This window comes from Neofelis nebulosa, chromosome 1 (genome assembly GCF_028018385.1).
Source record: "Neofelis nebulosa isolate mNeoNeb1 chromosome 1, mNeoNeb1.pri, whole genome shotgun sequence".
NCBI lineage: Eukaryota > Metazoa > Chordata > Mammalia > Carnivora > Felidae > Neofelis > Neofelis nebulosa.
The window spans coordinates 105,923,970-105,946,751 of NC_080782.1; the positions used below are offsets into that span (position 1 = coordinate 105,923,970).

Genomic DNA, 22,782 nt, shown 5'->3' on the forward strand with positions numbered 1-22,782 from the left:
TCTCACCTTACCATCTCTTACCAAACAAATGGGTTCCCTCTGAGCTTCAGGGCCTCCCCCAAGGTAGTCTGTTGCTTGGGTTGTTCCCTGCCTCTCACCACCACACCCAGGGGTGAGCCCGCACAGCGACGGAAGCAGAACCACACCAAGTGGCATCAGAGCCTGCTATTTGCCCACCCAAGAACCATTCTCCCTTCTTCCTTAGTCGAAGACACATACACAGTTAAACACTACGATGTGCCCATTTACAAACCTCCCTTACAGATACAGGCAGGAAGTAAGATTTAAGGAGAAGTTATTCAGGATGGTTTCAGGGAAAGATGTTGAAAAGAGTTGATTACGGGTGCCTTTACCCACCTCCTTTCCTTCTTCCTCGTGTCTACAAGCCAAAGTGATGGATGGAGCTCCAACAATCATCTAGTGACAGTGAGGTAACCTTGAACATAGAAGACACAGACTAAGGGTGGAGGAACAAAAAGATAGAAGGAGCCAAGCCTGGTTTCCTAATGACCATGGAGCCCTGTACTCGTCCTGAATTGCTTGCTTCCGTTTTACATAAAAGGGAAAAAAGGGTCTTATTTTGTTTAAGCCACTGTTATTTTGAGCCTCTATTAGTAGCAGTCAAAAGCAATTCCTAAATGATTCAAGGTTCTAATTAACTTTATAAAATGATACTGAAAAGTAGAAAAAGAAGGTTAAAAATAATAATTGTTGATAGCTTGATTTCTCTCCTGGTTTAGCTTTCTGAGAACCAATTTGCAGATCTCATAAACAATTTCTATTAGTTTAATCCACAATGTTTGCTCTTTTTTTTTTCAGTTAAACTGAAAATGAATAGAAATATATAAGTCATACATTTCTGTGTGCCCAGAACTGCATGAAAAAAAGTACCCAAGCCTGTTACTTGTTCCAAAATCAGGACAAAGTTACTTTACCTGCCAAATTACTAACTCTGCCATCCTCTTATATTAATTCTCAATGACACAAAGACCATCAAAACACTTAACTATGTAATTTTCCATTTTGTAGGGGCAGATTTATTTTGACTCTGAAGAATTCAGGCAATGTTGTTTTGATCATGAAAAACATAATTCAATCTACCAACCAGGTATAAGACATACAAGTTTTAAATTCTTAAGATTCATTAAAAAAAAAATAAATAAAGCCCCAAGTAAGAGAAAAGAATAGGGAGAAATGCAGACTGAAGTGATTAACAAAAGACTTATAAAAGAACAGCTAGAATAAATGATAAGAATAATAACAAAAAAGCCTCTTCAGGTTACAAACTAGAAGGGGACAAGCAGCTGGTGTGACTGATTGCCTGTGGGTCTAACTAAGCCTTCTTGGCCTCATTTCTAAGAGCCCCATTCACACCACTTCACAAATCCCCCATTCACACAATCTCACCGTCCCGGGGGAGCAAATTGGGGAGCAGGACTATGGACAGAGAGCATACCAAACAAGATCATAGGCACTGCCAGGTGTAAGACACAAGGCAGAAAAGTTCATCTATCCTGGGCTCCCAACCTAATGTTATCCTCATTTGAATTTCCTTCACCCCCATAATGTTTCTTAACAGGGGTGTTCAAGCCAGTGTGGGGGAAAGCAGAAGTGAAGAGTTTGTGTGGAGTGCACTTGCAGTTGAAAGGAAGCTACTGTGCACACAAGGATGAGACACCATGGAGCACTCCCCAAGGAGCCACACCAAGGATGCTTCCCCAACAACTGCAAACGTCACTGTGTCTGTCTTGTTTACACCACTGGGTAGCCAAGTTGAGAGGAAAAGAGTCACTTCAATCATACTTCAATTTTAGCTCGGAAACTTTCTGAAGAAAACTGAAAGCTCATTCACAGCATGGAGAGCAGTGACTTTGGCTTGATAGGGTGGAAAGAGTCAAGGTTCAGGCATCTGAAGACTTCTACCTGAATCTGCCACAATTTTCTTGTTCAACCTTAGGTTACTTAACCTTCCTGAGTTTCAGTTTCTTCATAAAGAAAATTACATTGACAATACATTTATCCCAGGATGAGGTCAAAAACAATGGCCTGTAGGTGCTCAGTAAAGGCTGATTCATCTTCCCCTTCTTCTATATATGCCAATAGCCCCAAACTGGCAGCCTGCAGAACAAAGCTGGCCCAAAGACATTTTTTTTTGCGGGGGGGGGGGGCGGGGGGGGTGGGGGGGTGGGGGTGGGGTGGTAATTGTATGTGTGTGTTTAAGGAGCCACAATTAAATTTTTTTTCAGTTTTTATTTCAATTCCAGTTAGTTAACATACAGTGTTTCAGGGATACAATGTAGTGATCCATCACTTACATACCACACCGGGAGCTCATCACAATAAGCGCACTCCTAATCACCTATTTCACCCATCCCTCCCCTGGCTACCCACCTCCTCTCATAACCATCAGTTTATTCTCTATGGTTAGGAGTCTGTTTCTTGGTTTGCCTCACTCTTTTATTCCCCTACGATCATTTTTTTTAATTTCTTAAATTCCACCTATGAGTAAAATCATATGGTATTTGTCTTTCTCTGACTTATTTTGCTTAGAGTAATACTCTCTAGCTCCATCCACACCATTATGAATGGCAAGATTTCATTCTTTTTGCTGGCCGAGTAATATTCCATTGCATATACATACCACATCTTCTTTATCCATTCCTTAGTCAATGAACATCTGGATTCTTTCCATAATTTAGCTATTGTTGACAAAGCTATCAACACCAGGGTTCATGGATACCTTTGAATTTGTATTTTTGTATCCTTTAGGTAAATACCTAGTAGTGCATTGCTGGATCATTCTTTTTTTAACTTTAGGAGGAACCTCCATATGGCTTCCTAGGCTGTCTGTAGTGATCAAGACATAATTGTACTGCCATAAAAATAGGCACACAGATCAATACAACAGAATAGAAAACCCAGAAATGAACCCTCAGTTTATCTTGAAAACCTGTAATGGTAACACTGGGCCTGCATTCCTCCATGGTAACATAAGTGCTGGAGATGATTGTTTACACAGGGGCTATACATCTCAATGGCTTCATAATCCAACCATGTTGATTCTCAGGAGTTAACTGCCTGACAACATAAACATTTCAACCTGCCAAATGTGTTAGCAATCACAAAGGTATTCACTCAAACCACCATGTTTTCTTCCCTCTACCACATCACATGTTCTTTTGGTACCCTAGTCGAGTAGTGAAGTTAAACATACCATTTGGGCTAATTCTACTCATCGATGACACATCAATAGATTATATTTGAAATTGAAAGGTTAGTCAATCAATTACATGAAGTCAAGCAATGGGGGAGGGAGGTCAAGGAGACACAGACAGACAGACAGGGGTGCTTGGGTGGCTCAGTTGGTTAGGCATCCCACTTCGACTCAGGTCATGATCTCACTGTTTTTGGGTTCAAGCCCCGCGTGGGGCTCTGTGATGACGGCTAAGAGCCTGGAGCCTGCTTCAGATTCTGTTGTCTCCCTCTCTCTCTGTCCTTCCCCAGCTCACACTCTCTCTCTCATAAATAAAAAAAATTTTTTTTTAATTTTTAAAGGAGACACAGACAGACACATACACATATGGGCTAAGTAAGCCCATGGCAAGGTATGTCTAAGGTATCTCTATGTTGAATGAAGAAGAAGCAGTCTTCCTTGAAGAAAAGCCCCACAAGCCTATTACAAATATATACAATAAACATTGCTTCCCTCCTTCCCCAAAGTGACCTGTGGCTGTTTACCAGGGCAACTGTATGGAAGATAGGGAAATACAGAGATGTCTTGACTTTACACTGCTACCAAGAAATCATAAATGTCATTTGCTACTGTTCTCTGGTTAGAGAAAAGTACAGAGAATGGGTGACAAATGAAATTCTGGTCCATATGCATCTCACAGTAGAATCATTAGTTATTGCTCTACTAACTGAGTTTATAATTGGAATAGATAAACTTAGAAGATGGAAACTTTCACACCTGTTCCCCGAGTTCTGCAGTTAGAGCCTTTATAATAGGGGCCAGGTGGGAGGTCATTGTGACATTTATAGTTCCAACAACTTTGGGTGATAGGTACATGCAAAGCAAAATCAGATAACAACCATTTTCTTCCTGGGCATCATTTGAGGTGAGGCTGAAAGTCCTAAAGACAGAGTTATGTCCTCTGAGTGTGATCTGAGGCACGTTCCACAGGTTTCTGGCCCCCTAAGTATGTCTTCCACCCACTAGTCTATCTTTGCAAAGGAGACAAGAGACAATTTAACAGGCAACGAGTTATACTCTCCAAACCACCCAAGAGCATTTTCTTAGCCTCAACTAGACACTCTCACTCACAAGACGATCACAGGCCACAAGTGGTGTACCCAGAAGGATGTGAGGCAGGACCACAGGTCAAGTAGCAGGACAGCATCAGTGGTTTCCTTCACTGAAAGCCCATATATCAGCCCACACAGCCATTCACCACCGACTTCTCCCCAGGGACAGCTCAGGCACAAGGGATGAGATCCACAGTGGGCAAGTATGGGAGCTAACCTGACTTAAAATCCTCACTCCTCAAAGGGGCCATTATCTCCTGTAACAAGTCCCAGGCATAGCTTCCAACTTCCCTACAGGGTGCCCATCACAAATGTCACCACACTTAGGAAAGCCTAATGCATGGTATCCTTAGCAGAAATTTGTGGTTCTTTATAATTCCACCCACTCCAGATACAGCTCCCCAGTCCAGTCAGGGTTCTTTTTTATCCTCAGCAATATGGTATAGTTTGCATTCCCAAAAAGGTTGCCCAAATAATAGAGCTACACAGTTAAACGAAGATCAGTTCTCAGGCAGAATAAAAAGGCTTGTTTACCCTTTTTACCCATCCATCCTTATATGAAAGAGTTTACAGATTCTGCTCTTCTTTAGGAAGGAGTACTCTAACTACTGAGGTAATCCAATGTCTCTGGGGAAGTTGCATGGAAAGACACAGATGGAGGGAGAGCTTTATCTCTTCCACTTGTTTTTCTGCAACAAGTTCTACTTGAAGTATGAGACCAATGTGTGGTTTGTATTGACTGGTTATTTGTTTGTTTATTTGTTTGTTTCAAATAGGGAGGCTACTGTAGCAAAATCCAGCCAAATCTTAGGGCTCCATCCGAGAGCCAGAGACGGAGATGCTCGGGACTATTACAGCAGGACGTACATCTTACCCACTCTCCACTCTGCCCTTCAGATTACAGGGCAGGGCAGTCTTATCCAGGGTCCAGGAAGTCACCGCTGGAGCCTCCTGGGAGGCTCACCCTGGGTGCATAATCCGGAGCAGATCTCCTTAACCTCTGCAATCCCCACAGGCTCCCAGGTGGACCTGCATGCCTATGACACGGGACCTGGGGCAGCAAGGACCTCTCACCTACAACTGCTCCTTTCTCGGGCCCTGGAGCCCAAAGGCCCCTTCAACTCTCTGCTCCCTTTTGTAGTGCACCCTAGTTCCCTGTCCCAGATTTGGTCACTTGGCTCCATTCCATGTCCCCGGGGATGGGCCCGGAGAGAGTGTCAGGTCCATATGGATGAAGGGCAGAATGAAGGTCAAGCATTTATTTACACAGCAGTCAAATCATTTTCTTAATGAGAGTAAATGCCTCCATAAAAATCTCCTGCTCCATTTTGTTAAAAGTGTTTCTGATTTTTTTCATCCCCCTTTGAGTTACTTTAAGAACTGGTCCTCTTCTATGCTCCTAGCCTGATAGGTGCCATACCCCAGGGGCTGGGGGAGAGGCAAAGAACCCATTCTGCACATAAATGCTTCCAATTTTAGAGAAGCCTGCTTGGTTTGTTCCAAGAAACTGAATGTCCATAGAAAAAAGTTCTTCCTGAAGACCTCACCTTCTCCCAAGGGTGTGCAAGCAGGCACACTCTTCATGGAGACCAGTATTTTCATCTTCAGGTCTCTGCTCGGTCCTCCTTGTGGCCAAAATCTCCCTTTACAGCTTATGGAGTGGCACCTGCCCAGGAGAGAAAACTTGGTTTTTGTCTCCTGCAGCAAGTCAATACGTGTCTTTAATGATTCTAGTGTTGCTTTGGCCAAACGTCCAGAGAGCCAAGAACAGGCTCTGGGGGGAGAAGGGGGGAGATGGCATCTATGGGCCAAGGCAAGTTGTGCAGTGATTCCTTAATGACTTTGTTTAGGAGGAGATGAAATATAGGGCAAAGTCCGAGAAGACAGAGTGGGGAGCTGGGGAAAGAGAACAGATGTTGTAGAAGATACTCTTTCATGTTTCCTGTGCACCAGAAATCTGCAGATGTATGTTGGCAGGGCTACAGTCAGAGAGCAGAGGGAGGCTGGAGTTTACACATCTGGAAGTCATTTGGCAGGGGCAGAGTTCAAACGCTTTCTGCTTCAGCTGCTCTTAGACATACCTTGCCATGCAGGCCATTGCTGAGTGAGGGGCCGGCCGTTCACAGAGTCCCTCTGGCCCCACTCGGGTGGAAGCCCTACCTAAGCTGGTGGGTTTTCCTCTGTATCAGTTCAGTCACATGGAAAAGCTGAAATAATTATAAAAAGAGAGAAGGGGGGCGGGGGAGGGAGGGGAGCAAAGAGGAGAATGCACCACAACTGAGAGAAGCCTGGCTAGAAATCAAGAAACAAAATGTACTTGGACCAAGTCCAGTGCGTGAGTTAACTTGAGAGCAAAGAACACCATTCGGGGGGGGGGGGGGAAGGGGGGGGCCTTCTCTGCAGCACAGTAACACCCAGGGATCATGCTTACACCACATTTACTTTTCTCAGAAATCCCTGTACATTTTGCCTTCACTGATTTTAGGAATGTGGAGGACTCTCTTGATCCTGAGGGAATTACTCCCTTTGGAAGGATTTATGGGGTTTTGTAAAGAGAGAGAGCAGGGTCTCTGAGGGCCCGGTCATCACCCCACTGACCTGCAGCCTCCTGTTGCCACTGTGAGATATGGTCCTCCCTTTCAGAAGGGGGCAAGGTCAGCTCGGGTGTTAGGCTTCCCTCAGAGGAGAAATACATCTACGGAATGAAACTGTGTCCCAGCTCAAAGTTCCTGCCATGAGCAACGACGCAGACCATATTGCTTACAGCTGCTGGCAGCTTTAGCTTGGGGCTTCACATAGCCACGTGTGGTGAGGTGAACTTGCAAGGGGTGGTAACGAGTTAAAGGCTCCGGGGCATCCCCAGGTTGGTTAATGCAGTCCAAGACCTCAGAAGGATCAGAGTCCACCTGGGGAGACAACACAGCACATGAAAAGATGAGGAACAAAATACAACCAAATATAATAAATGACAAGTGTGACATAAAACACGTTCAGACAGATCTCCTCATAATCCTCACCCCCTCAAACCTACTTAACTTTCTATACCCTCTACCTAGATAGATATCTCTGTCATCCCCACAGGTGCCCATGCCAGAAATGTTCACTCCTCCCCCGTCCATCACCTAACGTGTCCAATTTGGCCACAGGTCCCATTGATGTTTTACGCTCTTCAGATCTCCTGAACATGTCCACCCCTAAATCCCAGCACCCTTGACATCTCTACCCGGAACCACTGTAGCTGCCACCACATTGGTATCCCTTCTGGCAGTCGTGCCCCTTGAAGCTATTCTCTGAGTTCCTCCTTGAAATGTAAATTTGAGTGTGTCATTTCTCTAAAAGGTTCAGTGGTTCTCCACAGCTTTCAGGATAACGCTCAGCCTCTTAAGTGTGAGCTACAAAATCTTCATGATCTGGTCTTTGTCCAACCTTCCAAACTTCATCTTCAGTGGTATGCTGAGAAATGTATACTGACCAAACCTCCAGACGACACCACGTGTTATCTTATAGACACACTTCCTCGAGAACAACAATGAACTTTCTACCAACTTCCCGGTCGTACCCTAATCTCTCTCTCACCTGGGTGTCTGCCTATCTTTCTCTCTCTGTCCAGAGACACCCTCTTCCTACCTCCCTAGTCATCCTTCAAGACCCGTCTCCTCCAAGAAGTCAGCTCATAGCAAGTATAGTGGCCATCAAAATGCTGCACCGTAATTGTGCGCTAGGGAGGCCTGCTGCAGGCACCATTGAGAACAGGCATTATGTTTATTTTTGCACCCAGGATGCCTTACACATTTCGTAAAACATAGTAGGTATTGAGTGATCACTGATTCCAAGAATGCAAGCAGTAGTTTTTGATTTACCGCCTATACCCTACCCTCTTGTACAAAGATTCAACGATTTGAGTGCTATAGGCTTTCCGCAAGCATCAAGCCCAGAGAACTACACAGAGTAGCCAAGGAATACTTATTGCAGTAGAGTTGCCAGTTTTAACAATTTAAAATAAAGGATGTCCAGTTAAATTTGAATTTTACATAAACAATGAATAATCTTTTTAGTATAAGTATATCCCATGCAATGTTTGATAAATGCTTATGGTAAAAAAGTATTTGTTTACCTGAAGTGCACATTTAACTGGGTGTCCTGTATTTTATCTGCAAGCCTATCTTTGAGGAGGCTGCCTCTGAGCAAGAATGTGATGAATGAGTCAGACTCAGAGAGGGCAAAGAGAGAAGGGACTGGTTCTTCTCATTGGAGACCGGTGGGAGGGGCAATGAGCAGAAAGCACAGAGAACGAAAACCTGCAAGGAATTTGCAGATGGGTCTGGCAAGGGGATGATGTCTGTGCTCAGGAAGGGTGAACAGCTGAACACTCAAAATGACACCGAAATTGAAGTGACCAAAGAGGAGGGCGTTGTAATTATTCAGAAATTTGTTCAGAGTTTGTAAGTCCTGACCTGGCCCAGAGGTGACTGGAAGAAAGGATGTGAAGAATGGACAAGTTCCTACATGGAGGGGGAACACAAAGGGGTATCTAAGGAGTGCTCAAAGATTTAAGACTCAAGAGAAGAAGCCAGAATGGAAGAGCAAGCAAGGAGGGTGAGCTTCATTTAGACAAAATGACTTTGGTGTGAAATTAGGATGCCCAAGGAAAAATGCACAGCTGAGTTGGAGATGGGGTGTTAGCACCTGGGTGTGACAATGACTGTGGAGTGTCCCTGTGTACATGACTGTGATGGTTTACAAAGCCTCTCTGTTGCTTCCATGACAGAGAAACCTATCCCAGACAGTGGGAGAGTACACTAGCATGCTGCTGTGTTCAAGGACTCCTCATTCCAGAGCTTCTCAAGAGTCCTCCAGGCCACTGGGGAAGCGTCTTGCCCTTTGGCTTCCCGATGGAGTGATTGATAAAGTTCAATGTGAGAACTTTAAGGAGCACTTTTCCAGTAAGTCACCTAAATGTGTTGTTAAGTCCAATGCAATAGAGCTCAAATCCAGTCCTGAACGGAGCTAAGTACTTATGTACGTGAAACTGGCAGAGGCACTCCCTTTCCACTGTGGAAATAACAGGTATGAGAGTGCTTTGAAAATTGCAATGCACTATAGAAAAACATTGCTATTAACACAATATGAATACCCACAAGAGAACTGAAAATAAAATCCTGGATATTTAAAATTACGTCTGTGTATTGCCAGTCATCTGGATATTTCAAGACCATCAAATTCAACCCTTTCCCTAACACTCCCTATGCCCCTCTCATCTTTCTTTTAAATACCACTTATCACCACCCATTATACTCTATAAGTAATACCCTATTTTGTGTTTTCCCTGACTACCCACAAGAATGTATGAGCTTGGAGGGCAGGAATTGATATCTCTTTTGTTCGTGGCTATACCTCTCATGCCCCAAACAATGCTTATTTCTGATAGAGTGAATTAGCTTTGGTTTTCAAAGGAATGGCTGAGCTTGCATACATATGTCTTGGTAGCTAGGAAATGTCCTGAAAACACAAACACGGAAAAAATCTCTGAATCACAGCATCCGCTATCCTATAGCTGGGCATTAAGCTGTCACGCAGGCCTGTTAGGAGACAGCATCCATGTGAACCACTTGATTGTCCTCACAATAAGACAACTGCAGGCCATTGCCTAAGTGCTTCCTGGTGGAGGATACTACAGGCATGCCAGGTGACCCATGAGAGTTAATTTCCCTCCTTGCTAAGCCAGGCTCTTTGATATTTCCTCTCATACCCCAAGAGGCCTCAGAGCCTCACTGCACCCACCCCCCACCCCCCCCCCCACCCCGCTGAGGACTGACTCAACAAAGACACCATGTGGACCATGCTTTTCTCATCCTCCTGGGATACTGTGTTTGTTTCAAATGCCAGGGAAGAGCCATATTTGAATTCAGATTCCAGAGCTCAGCATGTCTATTTGAGCCTATGGTTCTTTTCGCACAGTTCATTCCCCTGTTTCTGTAGCAATCCTAACTGCCTCAGAGTGTGGACTGGACACCGCCTTGCACATGGTGTTCTGCAGAGCAAATGGAAGAGAAAGGATTCCTGCGCAGCTTCCCAGCATGAACTGGCAACCCTGATGTAGACAAACACAAAAAATACACTGCAGCTGAAGCTCAGATGAGCCTTGAAAGACATCCAGCTGCACTCTTCAACCCAGCTGGTAGGCGTCCTGGTTAAATAACGGAACAGACTGGCAAGTCTTGGAGAACCCAGTGCTGAAGTCCAAAAAGCTGTCATGTCTGAGTGTGCTTGCCCTCCCTGGGAAGCAGGAGGCTGCGGGGAGAAAGGATTCAGTAGCAGCATGTTAGAAAAGATGGAGGGGTCCTAACTAAGACGGACCCTAGTAAGGAGCTAACTCTTCCTTCGAGTCTAGTTTCAAAGAGATGGATGGAAATTAACAGTGGCAGGTGGGCCACAAGGCCCACAGGGGGCAAGCCAGGGAACCTGAGGAAGTCATGAGTGGTAGCACCTGAACTCCCCACAGGTCATCGTGATAGGTAACCTCCCGCCCCTCTCAACACTTCCTCTTTTGACCACTCCGTCTCCTCTCTCCAGTATGTCCGTCACCCGACCACCCACAAAGAAGACAGAGAAGAGGCTCTCCTGCTGTCTCTTTCTAACTCGGGGGACTGCCTCCTGCAAGTCCTCCCCTTCCTCTGTAAGGCCATCCAGCTTCACAGAGCCTATCAACCCTTTCTCTTTTCCATTCTTGTCCTCAGTTGATTCATTACAGTATTCCTTCGGCCTCCTAATTACTGCCAGACATGAAGCCGATGGGTTGGGCTTCACAGACACTATTACTGCCAGATCCCCTTCCCTTCATTGTCTGGAAGCCTGTCTCTATTCAAGCCCTAATCCTTTTTGCCATTTTTGACCTAGTTTCCATTATTTTATATTTTCCTGTATTAAGTTAAATAAGCCACTTGTCAACCTGCATATATCTTATTGGATCCAGTTCTTCTTTTGTGACTCAAATGAATGCCTGATGGAAAAAAAAAAAATTCTACCAGCCAGTTATAGAGATTTATCCACTTTCTTAACTTACAGCATATAGGACTAGATGGAAACCCCATTTAAACATTCTGGTGATGTTCCTTAACAAGGCAAAGCAGTGCTGTAACTCATTACCCACCTACTCCCTGCTGCCTTCAGACCGACCAGTGTGTTTAAATATATCAAAACTATGAAATGTGTGTAGATAAAGCTCTCAAGCTCTCCTTACAACTGTTAAATCTATCCATTCCTGAATGAAGAAGTGCTAACAGTTGATGAATGTGTTTCACAGATAAGGAGGAAGAAGGAGTAATTGAACAAGAGGAGAAAAGAAGAATGAGGAATGAAGAATTTAACAATTAGGCACTCATCTAAAAGGCATAACTCTTCCTTCCTCCTTATCTTAAGCCTTATCTGAAGCCCCAGGTAAGCCCCAGACTGACCAAAAGCCTAAGAAGCACTGCTTTGGGAAATATTGCTTGAAACATACATGGCATGACCATAGGTTTGAACAAGGACATGTGATAGATAACCCATGGACTGGTCCCCCGCCCCTTTCTGGACATGTTTCACAAGGAAGCAAATGTACCGTGTTTGTACCACAAAATCTTTGCACCAAACCAAACTTTTCAAGGCTCTCACTATTGGAGCACCTAAGTGGATCAGTCAGTTAAGCATCTGACTCTTGATTTCAGCTCAGGTCATGACCTCACAGTTCCTGAGGTAGAGCCCCAAATTGGCCTCCTGCTGATAGCATGGAGTCTGCTTAGGATTCTCTCCCTCTCTCTCTCTCTCTCTCTCTTTCTCTCTCTCTGTGTCTCACCTCCATGCTCTCTCTCTCCCTCTCTCTCAAAATAAACAAACTTTTAAAAATGTCCATCAACTGATGAATGGATAAAGAAGATGTATGTGTGTGTGTATATACACATATATATATATACATATATATATATACACACACATATATATGTGTGTGTATATATATATATGTATATATATATATGTATATATATATACATATATATATATACACATATATATGTGTGTGTATATATATATATGTATATATATATATGTGTATATACACACACACACACACACACACACAACAGAATACTACTCGGCAATGACAAAGAATGAAATCTTGTCATTTGTAACAACATGGATGGAACTGGAGGGTACTATGCTAAGTGAAATAAGTCAGTCAGAAAAAGACAGATATCGTATGTTTTCACTCATATGTGGAATTTGAGACACTTAAAAGAAGCCCATGGGGAAAAGGAATGAAAAATAAGCTCCAAACAGAGAGGGAGGCAAACCATAAGAGACTCTTAAATACAGAGAACAAACTGAGGGTTGATAGGGGTGGGGAGTTGGGGGAACGGGAAAATGGGAGATGGATGTTGAGGAGGCCACTTGTTGGGATGAGCACAGGGTGTTGTAAGTGATGAATCATGGGAATCTACACCCGAAGCCAAGACTACACTGTATACACTGATTGTTAGCTAACTTGACAATAAATTATTAATTTATATATAATATATATAATATATAAAATAAAGGCCCTCACTGTTGCTTTATTTTTTTTAATATTTATTTTGGGGAGACAGAAAGAGTGCAAGTAGGGGGGGGGGCAGGGCAGGCAGAGAGAGATGGAGACACAGAATCTGAAGCAGGCTCCAGGCTCCAAGCTGTCAGCACAGAACCCAACGTGGGGCTTGAACCCACGAAGCGCGGGATCATGATCTGGGCTGAAGTCAGATGCCTAACCGACTGAGCCACCGAGACGCCCCATTATTGCTTTAGTACGGTCTATCTTGCTTATCCATTATTTAGGGAAACACATAGGGGTGTTTTCAGCTACCATTCTTTGTCTATTTTTCTTTTCCAAAATCAAGTAATCTGACAACTTACAAACTGAAACTGTAGAGCAGCGGGATTCTCAAGGACTGCACCCAGAAACAGTCACGTCCAGGGGGTTTTATAATCCTGGCAAGAAGTGGTAACTGCCTTGTCCTGGCTGGTGGAACTTGCATTGCACAATGTAGAGATAACATTTGGGACAAGTGAGAAATAAGCGAATAGATAGGTTTTGACCCTCTAAGAAGATGAGCTGATGCTTATCCAATCCTCTTTGAATTATACAGCCAATACATTTTATTTTAAAAGAATATTTTCAAATTATTGAGAAAATAGTAATAGTAAAAAGTAAAAATAAATAATTAACAGGACTAGCCATGACAAAAATATGCTATGTGCTTTTCATGCATTATTTTAACACAACCATCTATGAGGTAGGTATTAGTATGAGGTGCATTTTATAGCTAACCGGTATCAAAGGACACTAGACAGATGTGCACAGGTCCATCTGAACATCTGAGCCCACGTTCTTAGCTACAATGTTTTAAAATACATTCACTGGGGCGCCTGGGTGGCGCAGTCGGTTAAGCGTCCGACTTCAGCCAGGTCACGATCTCACGGTCTGTGAGTTCGAGCCCCGCGTCAGGCTCTGGGCTGATGGCTCAGAGCCTGGAGCCTGTTTCCGATTCTGTGTCTCCCTCTCTCTCTGTCCCTCCCCCCTTCATGCTCTGTCTCTCTCTGTCCCAAAAAATAAAATAAACGTTGAAAAAAAAAAAAATTTAAAAAAAAAAAATAAAATAAAATACATTCACAATAGAAACATTTTAAATTAGATATGTAAAAAGGATAGCAAAACGAATTACAATCACATTCGCTCAGAGACCACTTGACAAAACCTCTTCTATACACATTAATACACATACACCCACAGTTTAACAAAAAAGGGGGCAGAGATCATGCTAAACATATTGCTGTATAAGCTTTGTATTTTCATTTGAAATGCTTTGTGGAGGTCTTTCCCATCTATACATGTCTACCACATTATATTTAATTACTGTTTTCCATTGTTATCCCTACACCATAATGTACAATCAATCCTCCTTTGGGACACTTTGGTTCTTACACAGACTGCTGAGATAAATATCCTAATAGCTGACTTCTTACACATATTTTTACATCCTTAAGATAAATTACTAGAAACAAGGCATAGATTTTCCACATATTACTAAATTGCCTTGACAATATGAATTTTCATTCCCATCAGCAACATATTAAAGAGTGTCCTTTACCCCACACCAGCACTGGGTGTTAGCATTTGATCATCTCTGCCAATTTTAAAGGGGAAATAATAATATCTCACTGATCTTTTATTTGTTCTTCCTTAGTGCCAAGGCAGGGCATTTTTCATATGTTTTGGTATTTTCATGAGTGCTTTTGTAAAATCTCTACTCCTGTACATAGCTGATTTTCTTTCAGGGCTCATTATATAGTAATCACTTGCCAAAATAATGTATTAAATATATTTCTCCCAATTTTTTTCTTTTTTTAATTTTTAAATATTTTTCCTTTTTTTAATTTTTAAAAATGTCATCATCATTATCCATAAAAAGAATCTCTAAGGTTTTAAAAATATCTAGGTTTTCTTCTTGTACATCAAAGTATTTTTTACATTTCAATATTTCATTTATCTAGCACTCATTGGTGTAATATGTACTTTATTTCTTATAATTTGTTAAATCAAATGTCCAAACACCATTTACAAAACAATCTGTAAATTCATAACTCATTTTTTAGATTACTTATCGATTTTGTACCCAAACTGTATATTCACTTATGGTCATTTCTAGCATCATTTCTCTACTCCACAGATTTTCTTCCTGATTCCTATGCTACTATTATCTCTTTTAATTATGACAGCTTTATAAGCCATATTAACGTCTCAGAAGGCAATTTTCCCATCATTATTACCACTGTTTATTCTTTCAAATGCATTTCATAATTATTTTATCAGTTCCCCCTCCAAAAAAATGGCATTATTATTAGAATTGTGTTAAATTATTAGAATCATTTGGAAAAAAACTGATAGCCTTACAATTTGAGTAAATTGTTCCTTCTAGGAACAAGCAAGGCATGTCTATTCAAGTTTTATTTTTCTCAATAATGCATTCACTTTCTCCATGTATATTATCATGTGTGCTGTTTTGTGAATAAAATAATCTTCTCTCTGTTACATTTTACAACTATTATGATATTTAGACATAAACATGGAATCCAAGTTGCCCTCATTCTATCAAGGGTAAAACTGATATGCAAAGGCACCCATTTCATACGCAATACCACATGGTATATTAGAGGCAGCAGCTCGTCCCGTTGACTGTCTCCAGGACAGTCCCTTCAATCGATTCCTTGAATTTCAAAAATGAACAAATCATATCACTCCCCCACTTAATACTCTGAGGGGACTCTTAAATCCAAATGTCTTCTCTGGTCAACAAGGCTGTACATGATCCTGGCCCCAAGTGCCTTCTCAACCACACCTCCTACCTGCTCTCCCTTCCCGGTGTCTCCACCACTTTTGCTTTCAGTCAGCAACCCCCACCATCCCTCAGCCTAGGAGCTCTTGCTCCAGACGGCTGCTCCTCTGGCCATCCAAAGCTCAACTCAAGTGTCACCTGCTCAACAACACTGTCCCTGATCATCCATTGCTGTCTTATATCTTCCTGCTTTATTTTTATAAAAACACTGATCATGAAATTTTAATTTATGTACTATGTATGATCTCTCAACCTGTCTCCACCATCTCTACCTTGAAGGCAAAGTCTCAGAATAGTCATCATTTCTGTCTTGAACACTACTGGACTGCCAGAGACTAGGTAAGTACCTGGTACATAGCAGAGGCTCAGTAAAAATCTGTGCAATGAATGAATATGTGGACAAACTCACATTTTTCTGACTCATGGTGAGCCCTGCTGGGTGGAAGCAACATGCATTGTGCAACCAGGCAGACCTGTGTTTGTATCTCAGTCATAGTTAGCTGAGGTCCTGGGAAAAATACTCAAAATCTTGGAATATTGCTTTTTTAAGTCATAAAATGGGGTGATTTGGAACTGCATCATAGGATTAATTTGAGAATTTAATGAGAAAACGTGTGTAAACACTAGTATAATTCTTAGCACATAATAGGTATTCAAGATATGGTTGTTCTTTGCCCATTCCTCAACTTTTACTCACCAACCAGCATGTTTACCTAGGTTGCACCAGGGAAACTAGGGAATTGAGTGCTCAGAGAGTCTCAATATTAGGTTAAATGAGACTTTCAAAGTAGGTACAAAACAGGAAGCACCACCATCTGAGATAGGTCTTTGTTTCAATCTGCTTTCTGAAATTCATAAGGATGAGACAAGACGTTTTAGCAAATTATTCCCTACCCTAAATTGCAACATAAAATGAAAGACAAGGACAGTCAAACAAGTCAACAACAAACTTCATTTTGCTACAAATCAACACAGTTAGGGTCTTTAATCTTAATGCCACATTAGGGGAAAATACTCACGCTCAGATGTCATAGGGCACACTGGGAGTATAAAAGGGGGCAATAAACATACTCCCCAGAGGAGGATCCAGAATTCAAATAAATCGATGATTATGGTTTCCTAGAGCAACTTTACTGAGTTTCCATGAGCCACCAACATTAGGGGAGTACATAAATTATATAAGGCCATAAAGTCTGACACAGTAAAAGTGGTTTCATTCTGAAAAGCGAAATGAATTCTTTGACCTTGACTATCAAAACACCACCGATTTTTTTTTTTATACTTTCCTTTGGAGTTTACAATTGAGAAGCCAATTCACTTTGTTTCCTCTTTTGTTTATACTTTTGGGGTTAAAGCCCATGGATACAAGTTTCCTAAATCTTAGGAAGGGCAGGCTTGTCATTGAGAAGGCCAACAATCCCTGTCAGTGGTACCCTTCCAATCGTGAGTAGCCCTTCTTAGGCTCAGGACTCACTCCACTTGAAATACTACCTGGAAAGCAGTGGGCACAAAATGACATCACATCCTATTATTAAGAGGTTATATGAGCCTTTTTTTTTTTAAAACAAACATGGAACATATGCTTTCCCAAGAGGTACTAGAGAAGAACCAGCCAGCACCAGGTGGAGGAGTAGCAACCAAGCATGGCAATTGAGAGTGCAGATTCCAGAATATACTGCTGGGTTTGAATCCCTGTTCCACATCTTACTAGCTGTGTGACCTTGGGCAAGTTACTTTCTTTTCTGTGAAATGAGAAGGATAATAATAGTGCCTACATCATGGGTTTTAATGAGTTAGTATTTGCACAGAACTCAGTAAAGCCTATTAAAGGCTTTATATAACCCAGTTACAACTCAAGGGAGAACTTTAATGTTTTTGTTCTATGAACTTGTGTCCTCGGCGAGAAAAGAAGGGATACATCCCTCCCCATGGCCTTAGTGGAGTGATGAACGCGGACTCTCTTCACCTTGCCCCCCACCCCCGCTTGTTCCTACTTTGTCCCACAAGGTGGAAGAGGTAAACATGACATGTCCACTCACTTTTATCAGTGAAAACGTGACATCAGTGAAATGAATAAAAAATCGAATCCCACTCGTCTTAAAAATCAAAGGAGGATACAGAAATTGAACCCTAGGTTGTCGGGTTTCCAGGCCTTCCTGCCACATCCTACCAGTGTCGTAACAAGCTGTGACCTATTCTCAGGGCACCGATGCTGAAGGTAAGTAGCCACTGCTTGGCCAAGTACAGAATATCAAAATGTCCACCTTCCGACGGCCCCCAGAGTCAAAATAAGTAAAAAAAGACAATACCATCCTAATGCTGCCAAGAATATACAGCTGTGGCATGAAAGATGACTCTTCCAAAATCTTCAGAGGGTCACTTTACCCTGTATTTAACTACTCACTACCACACTGTCCCACCTTTGCCCCCTGAGTACTAAATGATCTCTTTGAAATCTGACAATAACTTCCAGGACATGCCACAAGAGCAGCCCATCAGCTCAGAAAAAAATTTTACTGAAATGGCTTTTTTTTTTCTTTAACCGTGATATGGGAGTGCTTTTAAATCTGAAGTTTGGAGGGAGAACTGGAACCTAGTCCAGGTGCTCAGCCAAAGAGGGCTGTTCACAGGTATCAGGCCACTCCAGATAAGCTATGGGTCTCCCAAGACCAGTGCAGGTTCTCCCTAACTAGAGGATAATTCAGGAAAGTGAGAACAAAGACAGCATCAGCCCATTCATCATGACTACAATAATGAATTGCCATATTGACAATGGCAGCAGAAAGCAGAGAGAACAAAATGTTTCAAGATGGAGAGGTGGTTAGGAAAACTGCTTACTGCTCATGTTTCTTTAGGAAACACCATGAGAAAAATTAAGTCTTTAACTTCTGATGGCTTCCTGTAGCTAAGCCACAGAAATCTAATTGAGACTATGGTCCACAGAAATCTGCTGTCTGCTCTGGCTTCAGAATCATATTATTATAAGCCTTTGACTCGATTAGTGTAAGAAACAAAGAATTATTGTCACGGCATCATTATATGGATTGTACACCCAAATGATGCTGTTCTCATCTTGGTTTACTAGTCTTTCCCCATTATCTCCAGGGAACAGATAAAGGAGAAACCTCAGGAGACACTGTTTTCTGTTTGGTTCTGGGGTTTTTCCAAGTGCATTTTGTATTTCTGTGGTAGAAAAGACACAGAATTGAGTGCCTGTGTAACAGACAAGAAGACAAGTACTTCCGGGATAGCACTGTGATATTACTGAATTACCACACACCTTTTTGTCTTTGGGGTTAGTAAAGATGTTGCAACCACCTATCTTCTCACAATGGTGTGCTTGCATGCTGGTTATATCTGCCCACTGCACGTTCTGAGACCGTGCAAGTACACCATTCCATTTGTTCACAAAGTTTACTTCTAATAGTGTATGCACGAAATAAACCCCAGCCTAGAACTAGGTCTCCAAGTAGTTTTATACTTTCATTTTCTGGCTAGTGGCGGGTATGAACAATTTGACAAAGCCAGGAGGCTTTCAGAGGAGGGAGGGGCAGCTATCTCCCTCTGTTTCGTTAGAGTAACTTTATTCAGTGTTGCCTTAAACCTCCATCTCTTGTTCATCAGGAAAATCCCCAGGACACACATCACCTCCTTAGGTGGCCTCCACTAGCTCTATCAGAACGGAGAGAGTGGCCCTCACCTTCTCCTACCCAAGCAACCCCCTTTGCACACAGCTTTCTTTCACTTCTCACTTCCAATTACAATGACCTCTCTGCAACTCTGCCTCCCCAGTTTGGCTTTTGAAGCCCTAGCACCAAGCCCAGCGCCTAGCTCTCAGGAAATGTTCTCTGAATATATGAATGGATGAATGAACTAATCAACCAAGGATGACGCTCGAATGGTCAAGAAGCCTCAGGAACATGGGATGTGCCTGCTAGAAGTACAATTCTCTCAGTAGGTACGCAGTTGACACTACACCTGCAAAAACAGTACTGCCAAAGGAGCGTGGTCATGTTTGATTAACCGAAGTACCCAGTACTGGTTGGTTATATTAGCTTAACCTTCTATGGCATGCAGTTTACACGGCCTATGGGGGCAAAATTTAATAGCCACTATATCAGTTCAAGGAAATAATAATGATGCTGCTGCTGATGGTAAGGAAACAACCAGGAAGGGGCGCTACAGGTTAACTCACCATTTATGAGTAGCGGTAAGAGTAGATTTTAATGTTTAAGAGAGAGAGAGAGCGCACGCACAAGTGGGGGAGGGGAAGAGAGAAAGGGAGACACAGAATCTGAAGCAGGCTCCAGGCTCCAGCTGTCAGCACAGAGCCCAATGTGAGGATTGAACCCATGAACCACAAGATCATGACCTGAGCTGAAGTCAGACATTTAACCAACTGAGCCACCCAGGCACCCCAAGAGTAGGGGTTTTTTTGTTTGTTTTTCTGGTGGTGGCCTTGTTCTGGGGTTGGACAGGGACTTCACAGGTGTTCATTATTCTATTAAAAATACTAAACCACATGTCTTCAACTAAAGATTATGATCAATGACCAATAAAATTCTGTGATAAAATAAAATAAGAAATAAAGAGCACAAATCTTCCTACAATGCATAATTCCCAATCTATTACTGTAATTCTCTACCTTTGGATGGCACTTCAACTTAAATAGTGCTCACTGTTCTATTTCATGTAATGATTTAGATTTTTGTCTACAGTTTAATAAAGTCCTTTGTTAATATGGAAAGTGGTAGATAGCACTCTATAACCATAAGTGAGCTGAACATGTGACATAATACTTTAATTACAAGCAGATGTTCTGTTTTAGGGAACACTATAGTCTCAAGACCTATTTGAATCTACACAATAAACTATGTTAAAAATAAATTAATAAATAAAATAGCAGAGTTCTATGATATTCAGACAGAAGGTTTAAAAGGACGTGTGAAAAGCAATTCAATCCTTATTTTCCTTCGTTGGTGAGCAATGCCCTTAGTTGTCATAAAAACTAATCCTGGTTAAAGTTCAATTCAGGGGACAGAATTGAATTAACCAGTGTTCCAACAACAATAACAACAATAAAATGAATAAAACTGAGTGACGACTTTACACTTGCATAAGGCTTTACTGTTTCCACAACGCTGGAACCTGTATTTGTTACCAATGCTAGGATCATTCAGCATGCAGTCAGCAGAGCAGAGCACCCAGTGTGAGGTGGGTAAATATTCATTAGTGAGAGTGATCATGTTAATGAAACTATCTACAGTGTTGTACATCATTCACTCAGGTCCCCATATGAAATCTGACCATAAACGCTGCATTTTATGGTCTGCTTAATACTTACCTACAGAGAGCAACATAATTAACAGGAATGAAGTTAGAATTTAAGTAGAGGGAACATTCTACCCTGTGAGGCTATAAATGGTGCCTAAGCAGAGTCAATTAACTCCAGGTCCAGAACTAACCTTGAACCGAAGAGGGCTGTTTTGTTTTAAAGGCAGCGGCAGCAGGGCGGGGTGGGGGGGGAGAGCTGGGCAGAGATAGGGGAGAGAGAGAATCCCAAGGCTCTGCACCAACAGCACAGAGCCTGACCCAGAGCTTGATCTCAAGAACCACAAGACCATGACCCAATACAAACCCAAGAGTCAGACATTCAACTGAATGAGCCACCCAGGCACTCTGAGGATTTTTAATCATGAAGAAAATGCCATTTTGCTATGTTATTCTAGTGACCTCTGGGTCACAATTTAAATGTGGGCTACAAAGGCTATCGTTCCTGTTGCCTTTACAACTGCTCTAAAGGTGAGTCTCATGGATTGCAACCTGTCATGCACGGACCTTAGAAGAACTGCGACATCACAGAATATGGGTTAAAGAAAGGGCTTTATTGAGGAAAGTGGAGGCTTGCACAGTTAGGCAAGAGGAGAGGAGAGAAGGTGGGGTCACTCTTCACCCCATAGAGAGTGGCCAGGGCACTCTGCTAGACAAGCACTGTGGCTTACTTGTGCAGTAAAGAAACCCAACCCCCTTTCCTCTGTACCTTTGTTAAGGATATGCAGGAGAAAGTGGCCTTGTTGTAGGAAGTGCAGACAGATTCCTGTTGCTAGGAGGGCTGTGTTTAGATGCTAACTTTATCAGAATTGCCCAAGAAAGCCAGCCACCCAGCATCCAGAGATCTTGAGGCCCATGTGGAATTGCAGGCCTTCCTGCCGCAAGAAAAGTCACCCACCCTGTGAGAAGCTGATCTTGGGCACAACATCTCCCCCTGAGACAGGGAAGTCCCCCAGACCAGCTGAATCACTGTCTAGGCAATCCAGAGAAGGGAAGGCATCAAAGGTCGTTTGCAGATACCTATTCCTTGCATCACAGCGTGACCCACAAAAGTCTGTAAAAGACCGAAATAAAATTTTGCTAGCCTGAATCCTTTGCTTCCCTGTGTCTTCTTGACTTGGCCAAATTATAATTCGGCCAACAGGTTGTAGCTGATGCCAAATAAAGCAAGCAATCTGTATCTTCCTATAAGAAGAGGACATCCCTACCCACTTTTCTTTCATTTCCTAGAAATAAGGGTAAATATTTCTCTACAAAGCAATTATAAATCCTTGGCTTCCTTTTATTTTGAAATCCTATTATACCAGTGCCAATTAAAGGAAAAAAGAAAGCTACAGTACAGATCCTGTTTGTAATCAGAGCTCCTGACTCTCACACTGCCTGTCCCCCACCATGTACGAGACCCTTGGGGTACGTGCCCACCTGGGACTCGGCCTGAGGGTGCTAAGCTCCTGACCCAACCCCCTTTTGCCAACAAAATGTACCTGCTTCAGGCCCCATTCTGTAACAATTAATAGTGATTTGATATGCAGATAAATCAACCCTCTTAAGCTTCTCCATGATCTAGTGTTCAGCGCAATGAGTGATTAAGGAATGGTGAGAATTATGGGCACTCAGAGAGGATGTGTTTGTCAGGGAAGGCTTCCATGTTCCTTACTTTCTGCCTGTGGTCCTTTTTACACTTGGCCTCATCTTAGCTTGCTGCCAGACAGGAGGCAGGACTGTAACAGCTGATGAGCCC

General features: G+C 42.5%; 1 long non-coding RNA gene across 2 annotated transcripts in view; it reads right to left on the minus strand.

The window, feature by feature from the left end:
- Positions 1 to 22,782, minus strand: part of LOC131512264 (uncharacterized) — a 258,516-nt gene that overhangs the window by 230,715 nt on the left and 5,019 nt on the right. For both annotated transcript variants that reach the window (XR_009262057.1, XR_009262055.1), the window contains exons 2-3: positions 6,904 to 7,211; positions 5,853 to 5,971 (exon numbers count right to left, since the gene is read on the minus strand). This is a non-coding gene — a long non-coding RNA (uncharacterized LOC131512264). The remainder of the gene's footprint in view (positions 1 to 5,852; positions 5,972 to 6,903; positions 7,212 to 22,782) is intronic.